Source organism: Saimiri boliviensis, chromosome 15 (assembly GCF_048565385.1).
Source record: "Saimiri boliviensis isolate mSaiBol1 chromosome 15, mSaiBol1.pri, whole genome shotgun sequence".
Taxonomy (NCBI): Eukaryota; Metazoa; Chordata; class Mammalia; order Primates; family Cebidae; genus Saimiri; species Saimiri boliviensis.
Window position 1 is genome coordinate 16,863,270 of NC_133463.1, and position 23,974 is coordinate 16,887,243.

Below are 23,974 nucleotides of genomic sequence, written 5' to 3' on the forward strand. Positions count from 1 at the left end.
ATAACAATTCTGCAAATGTAGCCTCAAATCTAAAATTTAAAAAAAAAAGAGTAATATCAGTCAATAAAATCATGTCCAAATGTGACAGAAATGATGAACTGAGCAATGACAAACTTCAAAACAGCTATTAGAAATATGCTTAAAATCTTCAAGAACTAATAAAATCTATTAAGAAAAATCAAATGCAACTTCTAGAGCTGAAAAACACAATATATGAAGTAAAAATTCAGTAGATTGGTAGATGAGACATTGCAGAAGAAAAAGATCAGTGAATCTGAAAACATAATATTAGAAATTTTCCAATCTGAAGCACACTGAAATAAAATGTTAAGAAATAAGAAAAAAGAGCCTCAATGACTTATATGGCAATATCAATGTGTCTAAAATGCATGCAGTTGAAAATATAGAAAGAGGGAACCAGAAATAATACCCCAAGAAATTTGCTAATTTTTTTCAAATTTGATGAAAAATTAAATCTACAAATACAGTGAGCTCATCAAATCCCGATCAAACAAATACAGAGTGAACCAGGAGTAGCAGCATCATAGTTAAATTATGAAAATCTACTAATGGGAGTCAAAATCTTAAGATTTTGCTTTTAAAAGCAAGCAGAAGAGCAAATGTTGCATAGATGAAAACAGAGATAAGAATGCATGCTAATTTCATTTTTTAAACTTTTAAGTTCAGGGGTACAAGTGCAGGTTTGTTACACAGGTAAACTTGTGTCATGAGGGTTTGTTGCACAGATTATTTCATCACCTGGGAATTAAGCCTAGTATTCATTAATTATGTTCTCTGAACCTCTCCCTCCTCCCAACTTCCACCTTCTGATAGGCCCCAGTGTGTGTTTCTCCCCTCTATGTGTCCATGAGTTCTCCTCATTTAGCTTCCACTTGTAAGTGAGAACATGCAGTATTTGGTTTTCAGTTCTTGTGTTAGTTTGCTAAGGATAATTGTCTCCAGCTCCATCTGTATTCCTAATCACAATAGCAAAGTGATGGAATCAACCTAAATCCCCACCAATGATAACCTGGTTATAGAAAATGTAGTACATACACATCATGGAATACTATGCAGTCATAAAAAAGAATGACGTACTTACCAATTTCTAACAAAAAAATATTGCAAGCAAGAGGACAATGGAGATAAATCCTAATGTATCGAAAGAAAAAAATATAAAACTTATATTCAACCAAACTATCTTGCACACACACACAAAGAAATAAAGGCATCTTAAGTAAAATAATAATAATAAAATGCTGAAAGAATGAAACCAGCAAGCTTGCACTACAAATAATAGCAAAGAAAGTTATCTGAGTTGAAGGAAAAGAATGACAAATAGAAATCGGTATCTGCACAATTGAGTAGAGTGCAAAGGAGGGTAATATGTGGATATACAAAAATTTAGTACTGTATATTTTAAAAAATTAAGAGATTTGACTATTTAAAGCCATAACAATGTATTTTCAGGCTCACAACATTTGTAGAGGTAAAGTACATGAAAAAATACCTAAAGTCAAGGTGGGGCAAATGGAAGTATTTTGTTGTAAAGTTCTTGTATTTTACAAGTGGTATAATAAGAGATGAGTATAGACTATGATCAATTAAAGGCACATATTATAAGCCATAGAACAACCACTAAAAGAATAGAGGATTAACCAGGCAAGGTAGCTCATGCCTGTAATCCCAACAATTTGGGAGGCTGAGGCAGGTAGATCACTTGAGGCCAGGAGCTCAAGACTAGCCTGGGCAACATGGTGAAACCCTGTCTCTACTAAAAATACAAAAAGTAGCTAGGTGTGGTGGCACATGCCTGTAATCCTAGCTACTTGGGAGGCTGAGGCAGGAGAATCGCTTGAACCCAAGAGGTGGAGATTGTAATGAGCCAAAATCCTGCCACTGCACTCCAGCCTGGGTGACTGAGCAAGGCTTGGTTTCAGAAAAAAAAAAAAAAAAAAAAAAAAAAAAAAAAAGACACAATAAGCCAATAATAGAGATAGGATTGAATACTAAAATTTATTCACCTAATTCCAAAGCATAGAAGAAAAGAAGAAAGACGGAGCAAAGAACAGATGAAACACATAGAAAATAAATAGCAAGATAGCAGTCTTAAAACTAACATATTAATAACTACATTATTCAATAGTGTGAATATCCAGTTAAAAGGTAGATTGTCTGACTGTATAAAAAAAAGACCCAACTATATGCTGACTAAAATAAAGCTACTTTACAGAGACACAGATAGACTAAAACCGAAAGTTGGAAAAAAATATATATATATGCCATGCAAACTCTAAATGTGACAAAGTAGCAATGAAATGACTTTATTAAAGACTAATAATCATACTTCAAAAAAAGAGTTATTACTATAGATAAAGAAGGATACTTCATAATGATAAAAGAAACAATTCATCAAGAATACATAACAAGACTACATGTCTATGTAGCTAATGACAAATCTTTAAAATGCATGAAGCTAAAATTGAGAAAACTGAAGACACATAGCCACAGTTTCAGGTAAACATTCTGATGTTTTCCTCTCAGTAACTGATAAAATGGATATGCAGTAAGTAAGAAAGAAGGAAAGTTTAAATTTCCACCCTGGAAATTTGAAAGGCAAGAGCAAATTAAACTGATAGTGTGTAGAAAGAAGAAAATAAAAAAAAATGAGGCGGGGAATTAATGAAGTAAGCAACACAAACTATAGAGAAAAGCCAAAAAATCAAACCTGAATCTTTGAAAATAAATAAATAAAACTGTTAAACTCAATTAAACTATCCAAAAAGAAAACATAAATTACCAATATCAGGAATCGCTACAGATTCTAAAAATATTATAAGAGACCATTATGAATAATTTTATGCTGGTTGATTCAAAAATATAGATGAAATGAGAAAATTTCTTGAAAGGTACCGATTATACAATGGACAAAAAAATGTAGGAAATCTGAATGGATAGAGGTAGTAAATAAAGGAGATAATAGTACAAAATTTAGTCCAAGAAAAAAATAAGAATCAGATTATGTACAGTTTCATAGAAAAAGATGAGGAGTTTGGATTTAATTATCAGTGTAAAAAGGCACTGAGAGAGTCCGAAGGGTGGTGTAGTCTAATTTCAGTGTTTAAAGATTGCTGGCTACTGTGAAAATAAGAAATTCTAGAGACACAAGATTGAAAGACAGAAGATCGAGAAGAAGTAAGTTAGGAAATTATTTCAGACAAGAGATAATAGTGGCTTAGACTAAAGCAACATCAGCAGAAAGAAAAAGAAGTGGACAGAATTAAGATATATCTTCAGCTTAGCTCACATATTACAAAACTTATACACACACACACACACACACACATATATTAGTATACACATAGACATACATTTCTTATTCAACATACTTGTTTTCTAGTTTAAAAAAAAGTATTGAAGTAAATTTATTTTCCCATTGATTTCTTGAGATGTTTCTTCTCTGAGAAAAAATTATTCCCATATATGTAATAAAATTACAATCCAAATCAAAAGTAAAGCTATTGAAATGTGCATTTTTATCATTGGAAAAAAATCGGAACTACAACAAAACACTAACAGTGACTATCTCAGGGATGTGGTCTTAATACTGATTTTGCTCATTCTCACATTATGCTTAAAAATCATCAGCATAAAATATTAGAGCTATTTTTTTAGAGACTAGAGCAATGTTTTTGGCCATTTATTATGAAATACTGTAGTTAATCATTATAAAATACAATAGTAAACTACTAAAACAATAATAGTGCTTTGTTGCATCTAAAATGAGCTACAAAATCATACTAAAATAGTCCTATGGAAATTCTCACTTGGCTTGTTCTGCCTAGAGTATAATTCCCACTGAAGATGTGATTAACTGTAATACTTTACACTTAACTATTTTTAATCAGCACACCACAAATTGCGTACCTTTTTATGACCGTTTCATCACTTGAACATCTTAGCCTTATAATAAGATATTTTCGGAAGAAATACCTATGTTTTTTATTTTAGAACCCTTGGATGAATTGACAGATATCTAGAAATAAAGACCGAAATAGCTAGCTGTTACTTTCCTGTTTTGTAGCACTGAATGACCAAGGAAAGGCCGTCTTTCTCCTAATACAAATAAGAATACCACTTTAAAAGTCTACCTTGAGAGAGAGTAAATGAGGAGATACAGGTTATGGGAGCAGATACATAGGAAGAACAAGCCTAGAGATACAATGTTAAAAATGAGAACTAAATTTAATAAAATTACATCGTATTTGGGACTTTGCTATCTATATGTATCCTATAACGTCATGTATATGCACAGTAAAATTTATTGTTTTAAAAAAAGAATATCTGAAGGCAGGCTAAAGAACTGTAACATCAACCAAAACCTTTATAGGTTGAGTTCTTATTAGACACAGAATACTGTGGTGCATAATATGTGGGGTCATAAAAAGGTATGAAGTAAGGCTTTGGAAAACCCGATAATAAACCCCAACCTTCACAATGGCTCCAGAAGCAAAAATGACCTTCTAGAAAACTTTGAGAATCTGGTGATAAATAAAATCTGATATTTCAGTTCATTGCAAACCCAGTATACTTTCTTCTCGTCTACCAGCTCCAACATACGTATTCTCAGATTTGGAATGCTTAGAATCAGCCTGGAATTGAACCAGCCACACTAGGAATAAGGTGCATTTCAGTTTCCACAAATTACTACGAATATGCACAAACTGAAGTTGATAAAATCTTTTATCTCTATTTTACGCATGGTAAAAATGTATGGTTAAAAAATGAATTTTTGAAGTAAGAAAATCTGTAGTTTGAATTTTGGCTCTACCACTTACTTTCAAACTATGTAATTTTAAGAAAGTTATAACATACAAATTATTACATGTAAGTTATTGTCATGAGCAATACCATACCTGATACATAATTTCAATTACTATTTTTATTTTGTATAACATCCTAAGAAATTTAGATACTTTGGTATTAGTTTAGCCAAACAAAAATGAGTAATCCTTTGAAAATGAACATACATTTTAGATTGGCATACATGTTATATCTGGGTGTAGATATACAATCAGAATACATTTTAGTTTTGAATTGACTCTGTTCCCACTGTAACCTAGATTGTTATTATGGATTCTTTACATGGGTATATAACATTACTATAACGACACCAATCCCCAGACAATATGCAAGGGGGTCAAGTCATAGGCAAGTTAGCTGTAAAAATGTATATTTTCAGTGGCCTTTTAAAATAAGTGATATATTAAGCAACAAATTTAATACACTGGTTGGTGGAGACTTTTCAGTATAACATCACTAAAATTGCCAGATGCATACTACCAACTGAATACATACTTAGGTATATATAATAGATGCACACACACATATATATACTCACATATATATACATATATACACACATACATACACACACAAATATATTTCATATCTTTAATAGTCAAATATTTGTTGTGTATTATAAAATTTAATGCAGCAATACTTTAAAATTAAGGAGGTCAAGATTTGGATGACCATTTCACTGTAAAAAGCATCACAAAAAAGTGACCTTGCAGGATTTGAGGCTGACTAGCCAGTCTGTAGAGTCCAGACATAAACTTTTTCTTATCTTTGTGAGCATAAGTGACTATAGCTCTCTGTTTTATAATTTTATTTAGTTTCTGTTATTCAATGTCCGAAAGTAATCAGCATGCTTCTTGGCTTAATAAACCATTACATACATGTGTACATATTCATATACAAATGGCATTTAATAAAAATATCCATACCCTGTTAAGTACAGGATTGTAATGGAAACAGAGCTATCATTTTAGATACAGATGTTTTTATACTTCCACATAAAACATCCTGCCAATCTGTCTCCTCCCTCTAATCTTTATTTGCATTCTTATTTATTCTTGTGACTTCTATTCTTATTTTGTACATAAACTTCAAATATATATAATTGCCCTAAAATTTTCTCTCAATTTCCTGTTGGAAAATCCCATACACTTATGCCGTGGTTATATCTAACTTACTGCCCAAAACCAAAGTCACTCATTGATTTATCCTTCTGTTCCATAGTATTTGTTGAGCAGTTACTCTATTCCAGGAACTCTTTTAGACACTGGTGAATAAAACATAAAATTCTCCGCTCATGGAGCTTCCATTACAGAGGGAAAGGAAAGTAATATAGACAATAAATAATCACAATACATGCTCTGTGACATGGTGACAAATGATATGGAGAAAACAATGAATAATTGGAAGAGAATAAAGAATACCAAGGAAAATGAAATATAAAAGAGGTTATTAAAGAAGGACTCATTGAGAAAGTAATATTTGGGCAAAAATCTGAGTCAGGAAGAAGGGATGGAATCTCGTGTACAAGTGGAAGAGTGGGAACAGATTGTTTATTTATAGTAACTAGAAGCTGAGTATATGAGCATAGCCCCAGGTAGGTGACAAAATGGGTGCTGGGAGCTTGCAGACACTCTCTTCTATTGTGGATACTCCCTTCTGTTTGCTGCTGTTTTCTCAGTGTATTAGAAAGCTCCCTGCTAAGAGAGAATGATGAAGGATGTCTCGGTGGTATGGGGATAAAGGGAAGAAAAAATTGTCCACAAGAAACACAGAAAGAAATTGTAGCAGGATTGCTAAGTAGTAGGACTAGTATCACATTTGATGTTAGTGGTCCTGACTTTTAAATGAGGCCAATTATCCTGGTTGTGTATTCTTATTTGGCTCATTCAACAATGGAGATACAGGCATGAGATAAGTGAATATTAGACTTTAACTAGAGCTGAGGTTTGCTCAGGTGAGTATACGAAACAGAAGTGGAGCAAGGGAGCTTAGGGTATTTGCAAGGGAGTGACTGTAGTAATTGATATTGGAAGTTGCTATGGGCAAGAAAGAAAGTGAGGAGCTGAGCAGAGGGAGGTGCTGCGGGGAAAAGTGATAGAAGGATCAATGGATTATAAGTCCTCAATGAACCAAAAAATTGTTGGAGCTGGGTATGAGAGGAAGTAAGCTAGAAAGGTAAGAGCTCAGACGAGTATACTTGACACCGAGATTATGGAGAGTTGCTAGATGTTGATAATTAGAACATATAGGGCATAGCCCTGTGAACAAGTGGCCCAAAAGGAGAGGAAGACAAAATCAATGGTGAGAAGGAACTGAAAATCCAGGGCATTAGAAGGGGCATTAGAAGGAGCATTACAAGGATAGTGAAATCACCAAGAATTAAGCAAGAAGTAGAATTAGGAACAGTGCCAATAAGCCAGGAGTTTAAAAGCCAATAAACTTTTCAGGGAACGAGGAGTGCTTGGAGGGTTTGCAGAAGATAGCAGTAAGGAGTGGTCGGTGGTTTGATGGCATGAGATTTAAAGCTGGGAGAGTTTGAGAAAAGGGGAGAGAGAATGGGCTGGCGGAGCAAGGAGAAAGCTCTCCCTATGTCCTTCCCTGATGGTAAAAAGTTATGGGAGAAAAAGAACTAAAGCTTGAGAGGGTTCATAAAGAAACATGTTCCCAGGGAAAATTAGGTTCAGTCAAAGCAAGAAGGTGAAGGAAAGAGGTCACTAATAACTATGAGTTCCAGTGGAAGGGTTTCAGAAATGAGGTGGGTGAGAAATGAGGTCAGAAAAGAGGTTACAGAGAAACATAGGGAAATGAGAGTCTGTGAAAGGAGAGAGGACTTCAGAGTCCAGACTGTCCTGGAAAGACTTACCAGGATTAAAGCCCATGGTGAAACTAGTTCTAATCCTCTCACGGTGGCGCAATTTGGATGGGCCAGAATGGTGGGGGCAGAGAAAGAAGGTGAAAAACAAGGGAAGACTCTTCTTTATTTCTTTTGTAATTTTTTTGCTTTACATTGACAAATAATTGTATATATTTATGGGGCTCAGTGTGATGTTTAGTTACATGTACACATTGTGGAAACATCAAATCAGGTTAAGTAGCATATCCATCACCTCAAGAATTTGTAATTTCGTTGTGGTGAGAACATCAAGAATTCTCTTCTTTAGCTATTTTGAAATGCAGGAGACATTATTATTAGCTATAGTCACCATGCTGTGCAATAGATCACCAGAGCTTATTCCTCCTGTCTAACCAAAATTTTGTACTCTCTGATTAACATTTCCCTTCTCCCCATCTACCACAGCCCCATCCTCTGGGAACCATGATTCTACTCTACTTCCGTGAGTTCAAACTTTTAGATTCCATATATAAATGAGACCGTATGTCATTCGTGTCTCTGTGCCTGGATTATTTCACAGAGCATAATGTTCTTTAGGTTCAACTATGCTGCCTCAAGTGACTGAATTTATGGGTTTTTAATGGCTGAATAGTATTTCATTGTGTATATATATTACATTTGTAACCCATTTGTCCATTGACAGACACTTAGGGTGTTTCCACATCTTGGCTAATGTGAATAAAGCTACAATAAATATGGGAGTGCAGACATCTCTTCCACATACTGATTTCAATTCTTTTAGATATATACCCAGAAGTGTGTGTATCATATAGTAATTCTATTTTTAGTTTTTGAGGAACTTCCATACTGTTTTCCAGAGTGGCTGTACTAATTTACATCATCACCAACATCCTTGCCAACACTTTTCTTTCATCTTTTTTTGATAATAGCAAATTTAACAGGTATGAGATAAAATCTCATTATGGTTTTAATTTGCATTTCTCTGATGATAAGAGATGCTGAGCATTTTAAAATCTACCTGTTGGCCATTGTATATCTTCTTTTGATAAATGTCTATTCAAGTCCTTTGCCCATTTTTTCATAGATTTATTTGTTTTCTGGTTATTGAGTAGTTTGAGAGCCCTATATGTTTTGGATATTAGCTTCTTATCTGATATATGATTTGCAAATATATTTTCTCAATCTGTTAGTTGTCTCTTTACTCTCTTGTTTCCATTTCTGTGTAGAAGATTTTAGTTTGATGCAGTCCCATTTGTCTATTTTTGCTTTTGCTGCCTGTTTATTAGGGGTCTTCTCCAAGAAATCACTGTCCAGACGAATGTCATGGAGCTTTTCAGCAGGGCAAGAGTCTTGACAGGACCAAACATACATCCAACACTCTCTTTTGTCTTGCCAATAGAGGTTTGGAAGCCAGGGCAGGAGCTATCTTAGAGGCATAAATATAGAACTCAAGCTCTAACTGCTTCTCACTTCCAGAGCTCAGGAACTCAGGAGCTCCTGTTCACTCTGCCAGGAAAGTGAGGATATGTAAGATCTGGAAAGAGGTTCTCTTGGAGCATTTGGAGCTCTTCAATACTCAACGTCTCATATCTGCTCTTTCTCCTGTATTTTTTGTTAACAGTGGCTCCACTTTCCATTTCAACCAGGTTGAAGGCTAAGAGTTCCAGACATGGAGAACTCTTGTTGATTCTATGCGTCTAGGAACTCTTGCCATTCTTGTTATTGTGTCATCATGAGTGTCAGGTTTATGCCCTAGTGGAAAAATTCTTTCAACTAGAAATAGCCAATTTTGAATATTAGCACTACCATTTACTAGCTCTGAAAACTTGGGTAAATTATTTTATCCTTCTGTGTTTCAGTTTATATATATATATATATATATATATATATATATATATATATATAAATAACATCATTCTCACACCATTTGTACAGAGGCATCATTAAATAACAAATATGAATACTAACACCTGTGGTCAGTTTGTGCCTTTGCAGTAATGTTTACAACCATAAAAGATAAGCAGCAATCTAAATGCTTATCATTAGGGAATTAAGCTAAAAATTGTGATACATCCATACAATTGGAAACTATGCAAATGTTCAAAAAAAGGAACAGTCTTTTAATGTACTGATTTAAAACAACCTCCAAGAACTATCATTAAGTAAAAAAAGCAAATTGCATAGAAATGTGTATATATGTTTATATGTACATGTGTATATTTGCAGATATATATATTTGTGCTTGTATATTCATAATTTTTTCAGTGTGATATGATACGGTGAAACCTGACTACTTTGGTTTCATTCTCAGCCCACCACTTCCTAGCTGTGTTACATAGGAAAAGTCTAAGATCACCTAGCTGTGTTACAGAGGAAAAGTCTCAGCCCACCACTTCCCAGCTGTGTTACATAGGAAAAGATCTAAGCTCTCTGTACCTTAGTTTCCCCAGTTGTAAAAGAGTACAAATAATATTAATTATTATTAATTATTCATAATAATAACATTACCAATGGATTCTGTGAGCATTAAATGGGGCAAACATTTTAAAACACTTAAGAATCTTGACAGGTATTAGTAAGGGATTTATAAATGTTAGCTATTATTATTTCCATTACACAAGAAATGAGTAAATAGTAGCTTCCCCTGAGGAGAAAATTTGGAGATGAAGAGAGAAATAAGGAGGATTATTTTGCATTGAATATGTTTATTGTCTTCTAAATTTTGTATTTCATAAAATATATTCCCTATTTTTTAACCAAGTAACTTAGTACATTTTTTAAAAGTATCTTACACATAGTAGGTTATTCATAAATGTTGATTTCCTCCCTTTTAAATTCATTTTTTTCTGTAAATAATTAAGTCTATCTTTTATTGAACTTAAAAACCACTTGTTAATCTTGACTTACATTTAGGTATTTATCTTTTAAGGTATATTGAGCAGTCATGAAGCATTGGTGATGTAAAGTGAAAGTATTATATTTATTTACAATTTAAGAGGAAGAAGTCTGTATATTACTAAGAAATGGCATGATGCCTTGTAATCTGAGGTTTCTTAGTAAATGTAACTTAAGCAGACAATGATGATGATGATCTACAAATGGTCACATTCTTCCACTTCCTAAGTCACTCCCTGTTTGCTAGTAAGTAGGTTACTGTGGGGAAAATTGCATTATTCTGATACTATTTCCTTTCAATACCATACAATTCAAAGAAATGTTGGTCCTCAAGTCAGTTAGGCACCTTACTGTCTTTCATATAAGTACAAGATAAGTACAAATCTATCAAATTCAAAGTTCTTTTTTTGGTCTCTTTTTTTCCCCCCACTTTAAAAGGTTTCGATGAACTAAATAATGTTCCAGTTTTTAAATATTTTGATAAACTAAATAAAATCCAGTTATTTGGATGCTATGCTTAGGGAGCTCAGGTGGTGGTATAGCCTAGCTAAGTCTCTAGTCTGTGAAGACTTGCTTAAAATGGCATCAGTTTTAGAAACTGCAGAATTTCATAAGGCTAGCTCTGGAATTCTACGTCCAACTTCACTCAGTTAAACGATATGGACATTGATGGTGAGAGACATTGAGTTACAGAAATAAGTAGTGCCTTGAGAAAGTTCTGTCTTCCAAATCTTATGGAATCTACATTTACCGTTCAAAGGTATTCCAGAGATCATGAAGGCCCCCCTCTTATTAGAAAGATGGCAATGCCAGGAGGGAATAAGGAACTTTAATATGATCAAAAAGTTGATTAAGGGCAACTGACACCAGGACTTTGAGGGCCTACCTCTGGTCAAATATTCTTTGTCTAAAACCATGAAATCATGGTTTTAGAAGATTCCAACTTTAACAATGAAGGTGATGAAGATGTTTAGAATGTTTTAAAATGTTTAAGGAAGGACGTTGGTGTTGAAGTTGACATACTTATCAAGGACAGAAACTATCATGGCTTCCAGTGCTTTGACAAAACCTCAGATGTATGGTCTTCTGGCCAAGGGTCTTTGATTTCACATTTTTAGAACACTCATTATATCCCCAGGGGTTGCAGCTCTCTGTACGTTTGGTATGGCTGAACCAAGAAAGAAGGCATACACAGATTTCTACAGAAATTATGATTCCATGAAAGATTTTGAGGAGATGAAGGAGGCATCAGAGTGCAAAAAGATTCTGAATATAAAGAATCTATTCAGGTGGAAATACCTAGAATTTTTCACTAAGTTGTGTTCCTGAACTATAAAACATGAATATGTGAACCAAGTAATAGTTTCTCTTGATAAATAAATAATTAACAATATTTTTTAAAGTTTATATAGCATAAAGAATTAGTTTATGTCTCAACTGATAATATTGCATATTAATTTAGTAAGTATTCATTAAATACTATCTTCCAGGTACTGTGCTAAATTTCTGTATATATTTTTCTTTGATTGTCTCTACCCACGGAGGTAGACATACAGTTATCCTTCTATTGCAGGTAAGGAAAACAAGTCACGAACTCAGACTGGTTTTGCCTGCCTAAACTTGTTCACTTCTCTCTGATTTTGTAGAGCTGCTTGGAATTAAATCCTCACCACATGGATATTTGGGTTGATTGTTTGTTTCTCACCTCTTAGAGTCTTCTGCACTGAAGGAATCTGCATGATACTTATGGTTCCTTCCCTTTATCACCCATCTCAGTTGGTTCCTTCTGTGCTCCCACACTTGCCTGCTTGATTGGCAGTGTCTGGTGGACTCCTGTATAGCTAGAGATCTGATTCTGATTCTTTTAGGGCCAAGCTGAGGTCTTTAGATGCATTTTAAAATGCTCATAGGACATAGCCCATACAAACATCTTGTTATTTCTTCAAAAGCAATTAATTGTCTTTCTTTCAAAATGAGTTATTCCTCTCCCTATTTCTGTTTCTCTCATCACCATTCTCCCAACGCTATAAAAAGGGAAATATCATAGTTATCTTTCCATTCCTTTTTCCCTCCCTCCTGCATTAGATCAGTTTCAAAATTACAGGCATCCTACCCCACATCCATCTCTTCCTCTCTATTCCAAATTCTGTCACATATTCAGGCCTTCATTGCCCCCTGACTACACTTTGGCAAGAGAATACTAATTGATCTCATTTCCTATTACTCTACATTTTAAAACAGCCCTATTAGTTCTGCTGTCAATTAACTATCCTAAAGCTCTGATCCAAACATGGCACCTCCTAATTCTAAAACCTTCAAATCATTTATTGCACATAAGGCTTTTCATAATATCTCCTCAATCTTCCTTTCTACGTGTCCACATTTCTCCTATGCACCAGCAAAACTGAACTGTTTCCAGAACAACCTTGATGCTTTCCTTCATGTCTTTGCTTTCATAGTTCACACCACTTGGAACACTCACCTCTCTCGATCTGTTACATTTTTCTCTTTTTTAATTTTTGTATTTCTTTTTAAAATTTTACTTTAGGTTCTGTGGTCCATGTGCAGGTCATGAAGCGTTGTTGCATAGGTGCATACATAACCAAGTGGTTTGCTGCCGCTACTCTCCCTTCATCTATATCCAGCATTTCATTTTATCCATTCACCAAGTCTATCTTAATTGTCACCTTCTCTTGATTTCCTAAACTGATTTGAAAACCCACTGAAGCTCCTCAAACATTATCTTATGTTACAGTTATGGGATTTCTTTCGTGCTTCACATTATACGTTGTTGTTCATGAGCTGGCTTCAAATATTTGAAAGCCTGTCATGAGAAACAAGAATTATACTTGTTCCATAAGTCTCCAGAGTAGAACCAAGACTAATGACTAAACTATACAAAAGACAGCTTTTAGATCAATGTAGCAAAGAATTTTCTGACATCAGAATTGTCCAAATATTGGGCTGCCTCTGAAAGGACTCCATCCTTGTCACTGTAATGTTCAAGCATAGGCTCAAACACTACTTTTAGGGGATATGGTAGAAAAGATAGATAAAGCGGACCAGACGTTCAATAATAGTACCTTCAAGGCAGTGATTGCTTTAATGTTTACATTCCTAAAAACCTTTAGAAACCCAACGAAATATAATCTTGTCATTGACCAGTATTTGAATCTGTTAAGAAAATCAAGCCTGAGTTTTTCGATCTACTAACTCTCAACTCCCCAACATCAGGATAAAAATAATTTATCCAGAAAACAAAATTACAAAAGTTGGGAGTGCATCTATGAGGGGAGAGAGAGATTTTAACTTTAGAAAAGGTTCATTGTATTCTGTTGCATAAGTAGTATTTTATCCCTTAGATATGTATAACACAAATACATATAAGTACAAATTTTTGAATATATGTGTCCAAATATAACTTTCTAAATGGATTATAAAATCTGTGAATCGTGTTTTCTTCTGTTATAATGTTGTTTATTATAACATGCAAATAGGGCACTGAAATCTTCAATAACAAATACAAAGTAGTTTTGTCTTACTTGAATTTTCATATATTGCATACTGAGGACCTTTAAATACAGTGCATATGCATACTTTGACATGTAAAGGAGTTCTGTAGCATCTCTTTTTACATACAGTTGATTTGACAACATTTACAGAAGATTATGATAGTCTTGGAATTTAATGGTAAATTCCCTACCAGAAATGTGGGTTTTCTTTTAAAATAGAAACATAAAAATCATTTATACTATTGTAGAAAACATTTCCTAAAGAGTGACTATTTTAAGATCTTAATAGATAAATGAACAAAGCCTGAAACAGTCAATTCACACAAGAAAAACCTGACATGTAAACAAACACAGAAAAATGTTGCACTATGCTAACAATCAACTAAATACAAGTTAAAACAATGAGAGACCATTTCACACCTATTAAATTGGCAAACAATATTTTTAACAAACAATACTCAGTACTGGTGTGGCTACAGTAAATCTGATGCACAGCGTTGGTGGTACTGTAAATTAGCATAGTATTTCTAGGATGCTTTTTGGCAGTACATATTAAGATTCATTAAATGCTCTTATTCTTTGACCTGGGAATTCTAAATTTCAGAATGTATCCTAATGAAATAAGAAAGAAAAGGCTGTTTGCCTGTATGTTCATTGTAGTATAAATAAAAACTAAAATTTCCAATTATGGCCAAATGTTTTTACATAATATTTTATCCAATTAAATATTCCATAGCCTTTAAAATTATAATTTAAAAGATTATATAACAATATGGAGAAAAATGATAGGCAGGTGATTAAGAGTAAAAAGCCAGATTTAGAACTATACCTATATTATAGCTACAACTCTGTAAAACCTGCCATATGGACAAGAAGTAGAAAGAAAATTTGACATCTTGCAGGAATGGTATTAAAAGAAACTAGGCGCCTGTGTTTGCTGCATTACCATGCTATTTCTGCATTAAAGTAAGAGCAAGGTAATGCTTGGTTTCACTATGTGGAAGGAAGCAGTACAGAGCAGGTGCTTCAGCGAGGCATATCAAACTCTTTGGTGTCAGGTTTTTTGGTATGCGTTATAAAGCTTTGAAGACAGGTTCCCTCCAACTTCTTTCTAACTTTATTGTTCCATGATACCAAATGATCTGAAGGAAAGATTATATTCAGAAGCCTCAGAATTAGTTAAGGAAACTCAGTTTTTCCTAACGCCCGATTACTCTCTGAGGATAAATTATAAGATCTCAAAAGCACAGTAAAGTGGCAGGTAAACTTTATTTGGGCTCACAAAAGTACCTTCCATATACTGGGTATCTTCAATGTACCACGCACTGAACTTGCACCTTGAATCTTTTTTTTTATGGCTTCATTACAAAAAAAAAAAAAAAAAAAAAAAAACCTCCTTAGAGTTTATTTCTTGTCGTTTTCCAAATGTGTGAGCTGAGGCTCAAGAGAGAATGAGAAATGTGCCACACAGATCTTATTGGCAGTTCCAAAATGGGAAGTCAGATCTACCTCCTCTCCTGTTCATGCTCTTTTTTCATCGTCATAGGCTGCCTCTCAGAATGGTATTATTTTAGGGGAAATAGGGCAACTTCAAAGGAAAGAGTTTAAAGTCACTTGGGGCACCAAGCAACCAAGTACAACACAAGTAAGGTTGGAGTCACTATAGCCTATTTGCTGAGCACTGTGATAACATGCTGCTATGGCCAACATTTCCGCAGTCTGGAAGTAACAGATCGTGCTCTCCTGTCCTTTAGCATCTACTGAAGGAAACTCTTCATAAATTTATAGTTCTTCTGGCTAGACACAGACATAAAATTTGAGGAAGTTTGTTTTCTCCGCACCTAAGCCATTCATTCTGTATGCTCCTCCCTGAGGAATCAAATTTAACAATGGTCAAACAATAAAGTTGAAGGAGTAAGTATTTAACAGTGAAATCTCAGATCTTAGTTAATTGGCAAGGCACTAGAAAGAAATAAAACTTGTTAGAATTCCTGAGCTCCCGCAATTTAGGTAGCTTCATACTCTTTCTTAGAATAACATGTATTATCAGGTCTTTCTTTCAAGATATGAGAAAGAACTAGAATGCTGTGATCTTGGAGAAAATATAAATCAAGACAAAGATATGTTGTTTTATTTTTTTAATTGGGGAGGATTGAAACAAAGTAAGAATAAGATAATTTTGCAGAACACCAGAAAAGGTATTACCCCTGGGAATATTTTAAAGAGATAGTTTTAAGTCATAAAGCTATTAAAGTAAGTGTAAGTATTTGATACATTACATATTGGGAGGAGTGTCAAATATAAATAGGATCAAGAAGATCCCTGATAAGGTAGTAGTTAATTACATATCAGGTTAAAAGAAAGTAAGAAAACTTTAAGGGAATTTTGAATCTCAGAAGTTGACAGCTATATCTTTCCACAAAACTATTTGAGGTTATTGCCAGAAATGTAACTGGGAGCATGGCTCTGACTCAGTACAGCAGTTCTCAGGCTTATGCATGCCTGTGTGTTTACAAAAGATAATACTCCATATGTATGTAGAAATTTATTTTTACATGCATAGTTTTTTTTTTTTTTTTTTTTGAGACGGAGTTTTGCTCTTGTTACCCAGGCTGGAGTGCAATGGCACGATCTCGGCTCACTGCAACCTCCACCTCCTGGGTTTAGGCAATTCTCCTGCCTCAGCCTCCTGAGTAGCTGGGATTACAGGCACGCGCCACCATGCCCAGCTAATTTTTTTGTATTTTTAGTAGAGACGGGGTTTCACCGTGTTGACCAGGATGGTCTCGATCTCTTGACCTCGTGATCCACCCACCTCGGCCTCCCAAAGTGCTGGGATTACAGGCTTGAGCCACCGAGCCCGGCCTTTTACATGCATAATTAAGTCTGTATAGATATTGTTTGAAATGGGTAACTAGAATGATTTGCTTATAACCTATAAACCTTTAAATTAACATGTTACGTTTCTTCTGTATTGCTTGATCTAACATTCATCATCATGTCTACTGCTCCTTTATGCCACAGTCATCTCCTCTTCGGAAGCCTACATACAGTTCTAATCAATGAGCTTTATATTTAAAGTAGTTCTAGGTTTACGTAAGGATTGAACAGATCAAGTGCAGAGAGTTCCCACTATCCCCTCACACCTCAACTCCTGGCCTCCAACGCAGGCACAAAATTCCACCGTTAGTATCCTGAACCAGTGTGGCATACTTGTTGCAATTGATAAGTCAATATTGTTACATTATTGTTAACCAAAATTTATAGGTTTACATTAGATTTCATTCTTTGTGTTATATGAGTTTTGATAAATGTACAATGACATGTGTCTACCATTACAGTATTATGCAAAATAGTTTCATTGACCTAAAAATTTCCAAAGCCTACATATTTTAATAGAACTATCTGCCTCTGTCAGCTGGATACTGGCTTATCAGGACTGGTGATGCTGCTTCCAAGCAGATAACACGTTGAACTTTTACAAAGTAATGGAGAAAAGTCAATAGAGCTCTATATATTGGAAAGGTCAATATCTAGTACCAACTCTTGCTGGGTCAACTGCCAAGCTCATATTAATATTATCTTTGGCCTATTCAAGAAGGAAAATATGATGACTGCATTTAAGATTTTTGGGTATTTAATTGTTTGAATCAGAGGTTTTCCCTACTATAGCTAAGCATGATACCAAGAACTAACAGATTCATTTGATTGGAATCATTTGATAGATTCCAAAGTTTTAAAACCTGATTAGCTGCATGCAGTATATAATATCATGTTGTCTAAGTCAGCTTTATTTTTCAATATCCATCAGTCTTATGAAGGATAAATACTTTTTGATGATATAATGGAACATTATAGCAATATGTATAGAAAAGGCCATCAGGGAAGACAATAGTGATATAAAAAGTGAATAGGAAATGTCTCTTATATCTAGGCAGCCATTAACACTTAAAGACTCATTAGTGAATTTATTTTGATAAAAAAGAATTATATTAAGAAATTCTTGGCCAGGCATGGTGGCTCACATCTGTAATCGCAGCACTTAGGGAGGCCGAGGCGGGCAGATCACCTGAGGTCAGGAGTTCAAGACCAGCCTGGCCAACAGGGCAAACCCCCATCTCTACTGAAAAAAAAAAAAAAAAATTAGCCGGGCATGATGGCATGCACCTGTAATCCCAGCTACTAGGGAGCTGAGGCAAAAGAATCACTTGAACCCGGGAGGCAGAGGTTGCCATGAGCCGAAATTGTGCCACTGCCCTCCAGCCTGGGTGACAGAGCAAGACTCCATCTCAAAAAAAAAAATCTTGCATAAAAAGATTACATGGTCAATTCTTGTGCCTCATCATAGTTTGTATCTGCTCAAAAAAGAATACTTCTGAGTTGGTAGATGACAAAGTCAGGTGAGGTTAAGGGAAAAAAAGAAAGCCCCTTTTCTTTGGGGAAAAATTGTTCTAATCTGAGAGATGGATATTCTAGTGGACAAGGCATTCAATTTTATCATTTTCTGTTTCTACCCCCAACCTACTTAATGTTACTAGAGAAAGCCACAGAACCAGGCCATTGGACCTGCTACAAATCGTTAATAGATTATCTAACATCAACCGAACCTTCCACACTGCACAGGAATTATTTTAATTTTTGTTTGCTTCCCTATTTCATATTACATTTCCGTTCCATTAAACCCTTTTCAATTGTCTCAAGCCTCCAACCACAACTACCATACTGGGCTGGTGACATTGTCACTTTACTAAAAAGATGAAGACTCTCCAGTTAAAAGTTCTCTACATGCTCATCATCCACTCCACCAAAGCCCCCATACCAGGGAAACATATGTTAATTCTTCACCCCAATATCCTCTATCCTTATCTATCTCTCCTTCCTTGAGACTTGTTTTATTTGCCATCTTCTCTTTATTGCATTTTCATTCTCTCCAATGCTGTGTTTTTCTAACGCTATGCCTATACATTTAATCATGTTTCTTTTGACCTAAAAAATTCGTTTCTATCTTTCAGCTTTCATCGTAGGGGTATCTATACTGAATCTTTAAAAAAGTCCACAAGTAGATGGTCAGTCTAATTACATACCTTAAATTACATATTATATATTATGCATTACATATGAACTTATTTTAGAAGTTGCCTAGAAATAGGCTGAATATTCTCTTGCCAAGCAGAAGAGGAGATGTATAAAGGTAGAGAAGCCTGAAAATGGCCATACCTCTAACTACCAGGAGTCAGCAAAATTGAAATGAGCCCTTCAATTATTTCTCAAGATATCCTAAAGAATATGCATAACTCCTGAAAAATTTCTCCAGTGCCTTAGAACTAAAAATCCCATATCCCGTTTGGACCTTATCCCTCTTAGTGACAGTCTTTAAAATTTGTTTTAGGACTCTAGAACCAATGAGTGAGGCTAATCAGGGATAATGCCTTTAACCCACTCCAGTAAAATTAATATACACAGAAATTGGTCATAGTAGAAGTAAGGTCTCCCCATCCAAATGTACCTAAGCATCTCTCCAAGACAAGTATATGAGCCTACCAGGTCCTAGAGGAGAGACTGGGAGCTGAGATTACTGCCCACAGACTGATACGGAAAACAACAAATTGTACAAATACTCTGTTTCCTCCAATCCCACTTTGAATTCCTCTGCCGCTTTTATTATTCCCAGAGAGTAACTCATTGCCTGTAAGCCCCACAAAGCAGAAAGCTGCAAGTCAGAGTAATTCTCTTCAGAACCACACAGTAAGGTTTCATCCCAGAGAAGATGAAATCCACAGATACAATTTGTCCTTAATATTTATGCTCGATGCTCACAGCTAGTTTCGTTGTCTTTGGAAAACTGAACTAAAAGCAACAACAACGTTATAAACCACGTGCTTTATATGCATCATCTCATTTAATCCTCACAATAACCCCACAATTTGAATATTTTCATCTCCATTTTATACATGAAAATGGGAAGGTCACTGGGTAGTTTTACTTGCCCAAGACAGTAAGTGGCATGAACAGGATTCAGATGCAGCCACCTCATGTCATATTTGGGCATGCTAAAGTCCAAACGTTTTCTGAAACATTATTCTCATGTTCCATAAAATGATAATGATTAATAATTATTGAGGATTTATTACATAACAAACACCAGTAAATTTCATTTAATCTTCACTGGGACCCAATCGGGAGTCACTATTTTTATTTCCAGTTACAGTTAAGTAACTGGCTCAAAGTCTATATTAGAAGCAAGGCTGTCTGATTCCAGAGCCCACATACATAACTAGTATTAAAGGATTATTACCTTGGAAAGGTATTACCTTTTCCAAGGTAAGGTCATCTTTGACATGGTTTCCTAAGTCTCTAATGCAAACACTGGAAAACAAAAAAAACCCCTCATGGCAAAAAAGTTTTTCCCTCCCAAAATCCATGTGTTTCAACAGAAGACTAGACATAGCTTGGAACAGGTCTCATAATATGGACATCTTCCCTGTTTTACTCCTGAATGAGCTCCACTTTAACCACCATTTCCTGCTTCATTAAAAGAAAACTAATTTGGTAAAGAGAGGTCATGAATCATATGTGAATATATTAATGCCTTTTCCCCCTATGTCTTGGACTTCTTATTTTTCCTCATTAGAGTTAAATTCTGCCTTTGATTTATCCAAAATCCAAATTAAGCCAGTTTCAAGTGTGTGTCAATGGAAATCTCAGGTTCTTCCTCTATGCTATTGACACTGGGTTGCAAGGTCCTTAACACTTCACAACTAAACCTGTTAGTATCATTCACCAAATATTAATAAATGATTTAACGGATTTTTAAGTGCATTTACAATGTTAATTGCTATCTTTCCCCAGTATTTCTAATCAATTTAAATAAGATTTGAGATATTTCCAATCATCATTCAACATGATTCTGCAACTTATTTATCTATAGGTTATCTCAAACCTATAGATTTGTATAGAAGGTTTTTCTCTGTTCTTCTTGGGCCTCCTATCATACCTTAATTTAAATGTATGGATCCATGGTAGTGCTAGGGCCTCATATACTCTAGAAAAACTTCAGTATTGAAATATGTTGGGTATATAAGGAATGTCTATAATCTTGATGGTCCTAATTGCACTTGATCTCTTCTCTTGCCCATGCTGTTGTGGAAACCAGTGGATATGAGTACATCTAACAGAGGGTGTCATTTTTGCAACTCACATTATAGGCCAATTTCTGGACAAAGTCCTCTGTAAGTGACCATTCTGTGATGTCATCACATAATACAACTTGGCTGCTTTCCTATTGAGAATCCTCCCAAATTACAATATAAAATATAATCTAAGGTAATAGCCATAGATCACAGTTAAGGAAATACTAAGAAAACATAATAACTACAACAACAATTTATCATGATATGGTGCCTGGCAGATATTAAAGGGTTTAGTTCAGGAAGTAAGTTTTTGAAGAACATAAGGATACTCCATAAATAATACAGTTGCTTCTGATGAATAAAAATAGTCCTACGAGCTTCCTGTTTCTCTAGCCAATGGAGTAAAACACCACAGCATAAAAACAAATAGTTCAAGTTAGTGTGGGCAGCCACATTTTGAGGTGTGTGAATAGTCCTGAAAGTCTGCTGAAACTACACGTTAGGTCTTTTGCAATTCTTTCAATTCAGAAGGCTACTGGAGGGCTTATTTGTTTATTAAGCAAACTCTCAAAATATGTTTACTATGTGCCATGCAAGTTTTAAATGTTTTACAAAGATTAACTTATTTAATCCTTATGACCATCATGTATATTATTAATGTTATTTCCAATTAACAGATGCAGGAACTGAGGCAAAGAGAAGTTAAATAACTTTCTGAAGATCATATAGCTGGCAGATGTTGGAGAAGGCCTTCAAACAAAGGCCTGCAGGCTCACAGTCCGGGCTTATTCCCACTGTAAGATGCCCTTCCCTATTCTGCAGGCTTCTTGTGGTTTAAAATGATGAATGCTTGAGGTCTCTTGCTTCAAGTGTCTTTTCTGTGTGTGTTGTTTTTTTTTTTTTTTTTTTTTTTTTGACACAGAAAAGGAATAAACATTATTTTGTCTGTCATCAAATATTTATTTCACCACTATAATATGAAAGGCAATGTATTAGACATTGGAGATACTATGGAAAACAAGACAAATAAGGTCTTTACCTTTAAGGATCTCATATTCTAGTGGGAGATACATATAAAGCGTCATGATGGGGGTAGAAAAGTGTGCTGGGGCCTACAAAAGTGCACCTCACCCAGATCAAAGCCAGTGTGGGAGGCTTTCTAGAAGCAGTCCAATCTAAGCGGAAAGATCAAAAATTGAGTAAGCAAAGGTGGTAAGAAAAGGAGGAGTCAGCATATTTTAAGAACTAGAGGTAACTTTTTAAGTAGAAAAGTTCAGCCTGGCTGGACTATAGAATGTGTAGGGAATTAAGTCTGCCTAGGCATGGAGGAAACAAATAAAGCAAGGCTTCTCAGGTCTTCTGGAGAAATAGCAATTTTTTTTTTTAATCCTTAGAGCAATGGAGTGAGTTTAAAAAGCCAGAGAGCAGACATAACCAGTTTTGCAGTTAGAGAAATCCTTGGATGCAGTGAACAGATAAATTACATCTGGCCATGTGTTGGGCCTTGTGTCTGTTATCTCATCACTTTGGGAGGCCAAGGTGGGAGGATCACTTGAGGTCAGGAGTTCAAGACCAGCCTGGGAAACATAGCAGAACCCCATTTCTAACAAAAAATCTCAAAAATTAGCTGCACATGGTTGAGCATGTCTGTCGTCTCAACTACTTGAGGGGCTAAAGTGAGAGGATCACTTGAGCACAGAAGTTCAAGGTTGCAGTGCTACTGCACTCCAGCCTGGGTGATGGAGTAAGACCCTGTCTCTATTAAGAAAAAAAATAAATTACAGCAATCCTGAAAACTAGGACCTATGGTCTGGCCATTACTAGAGAGACCAATAAAACAGTACTAAGAAACTCATGTGCTCACCAAACCATGCTGGACCGCTATGAAAGAACATAGGAGGATGACTTCCTCACAACTCACTGCCTACTTCTGCTTACAAAGCAGGACAATGGTGCTGGTGGGTCTCTGTTGCACCACTGTCAGCTTTGCAGCAGCCAGAGTGGTCTCTGCCCCATTCCCTGATCATCATCAGCACTATTCCACTTACACCCATGAAAGGAGTACATGTCTCAGGAAGCAAATGACAAGAAGTAAAGGAGGGACTAAGAAGGTAAAACCTTCGCTACTAAAGAACTAAAGTGCTGAAACAAGGGAATCATTAAAAAGCACTTGCTAGGCTCCTTAGATGTTCAGCAAGTCAGAAAATTCGGTAGTGGGCATAAGACACAAACTCCTCATAGTCCAGCTAAGTCATTCTTTTACATATTACAACCATAGATTGAAACGCTATGCAGATATTTAAAAGTGGGATATACGCCATACACACACACGTTTCCCTACACATAGTGATGTGTAAAGAAATGTAATTTAAGATATATAATTGGGAGTAACGGTGCTTTGAGCACAATCTCTTAGGACAGAAATGTTAATGAGAACAGGAAAGTTTACAAAACAGAATTAAACTAACGAACCAAACAAATGGGAAAAAATTAATTACATAAAAATGGACAGATAATCTGTACCAAAAAATTGCTTATTTATAAAACAAATATTGTATGAGTGTCCTCTTTGTGCCAGACACTATTCTAGGTACTAGGAACAGTGAACAAAATGGATAAATTACATGAGAATCTTTAACATCTGGGGGCTCACATTGTATTGGGAGAAGGCAAACAAGAAACATAACAAATAAATTACATTAGTATGTTACAATATGATA

General features: G+C 35.2%; 1 long non-coding RNA gene across 4 annotated transcripts in view; it reads right to left on the reverse strand.

The window, feature by feature from the left end:
• Positions 1-23,974, reverse strand: part of LOC104652571 (uncharacterized) — a 531,330-nt gene that overhangs the window by 480,159 nt on the left and 27,197 nt on the right. The window lies entirely within an intron of this gene.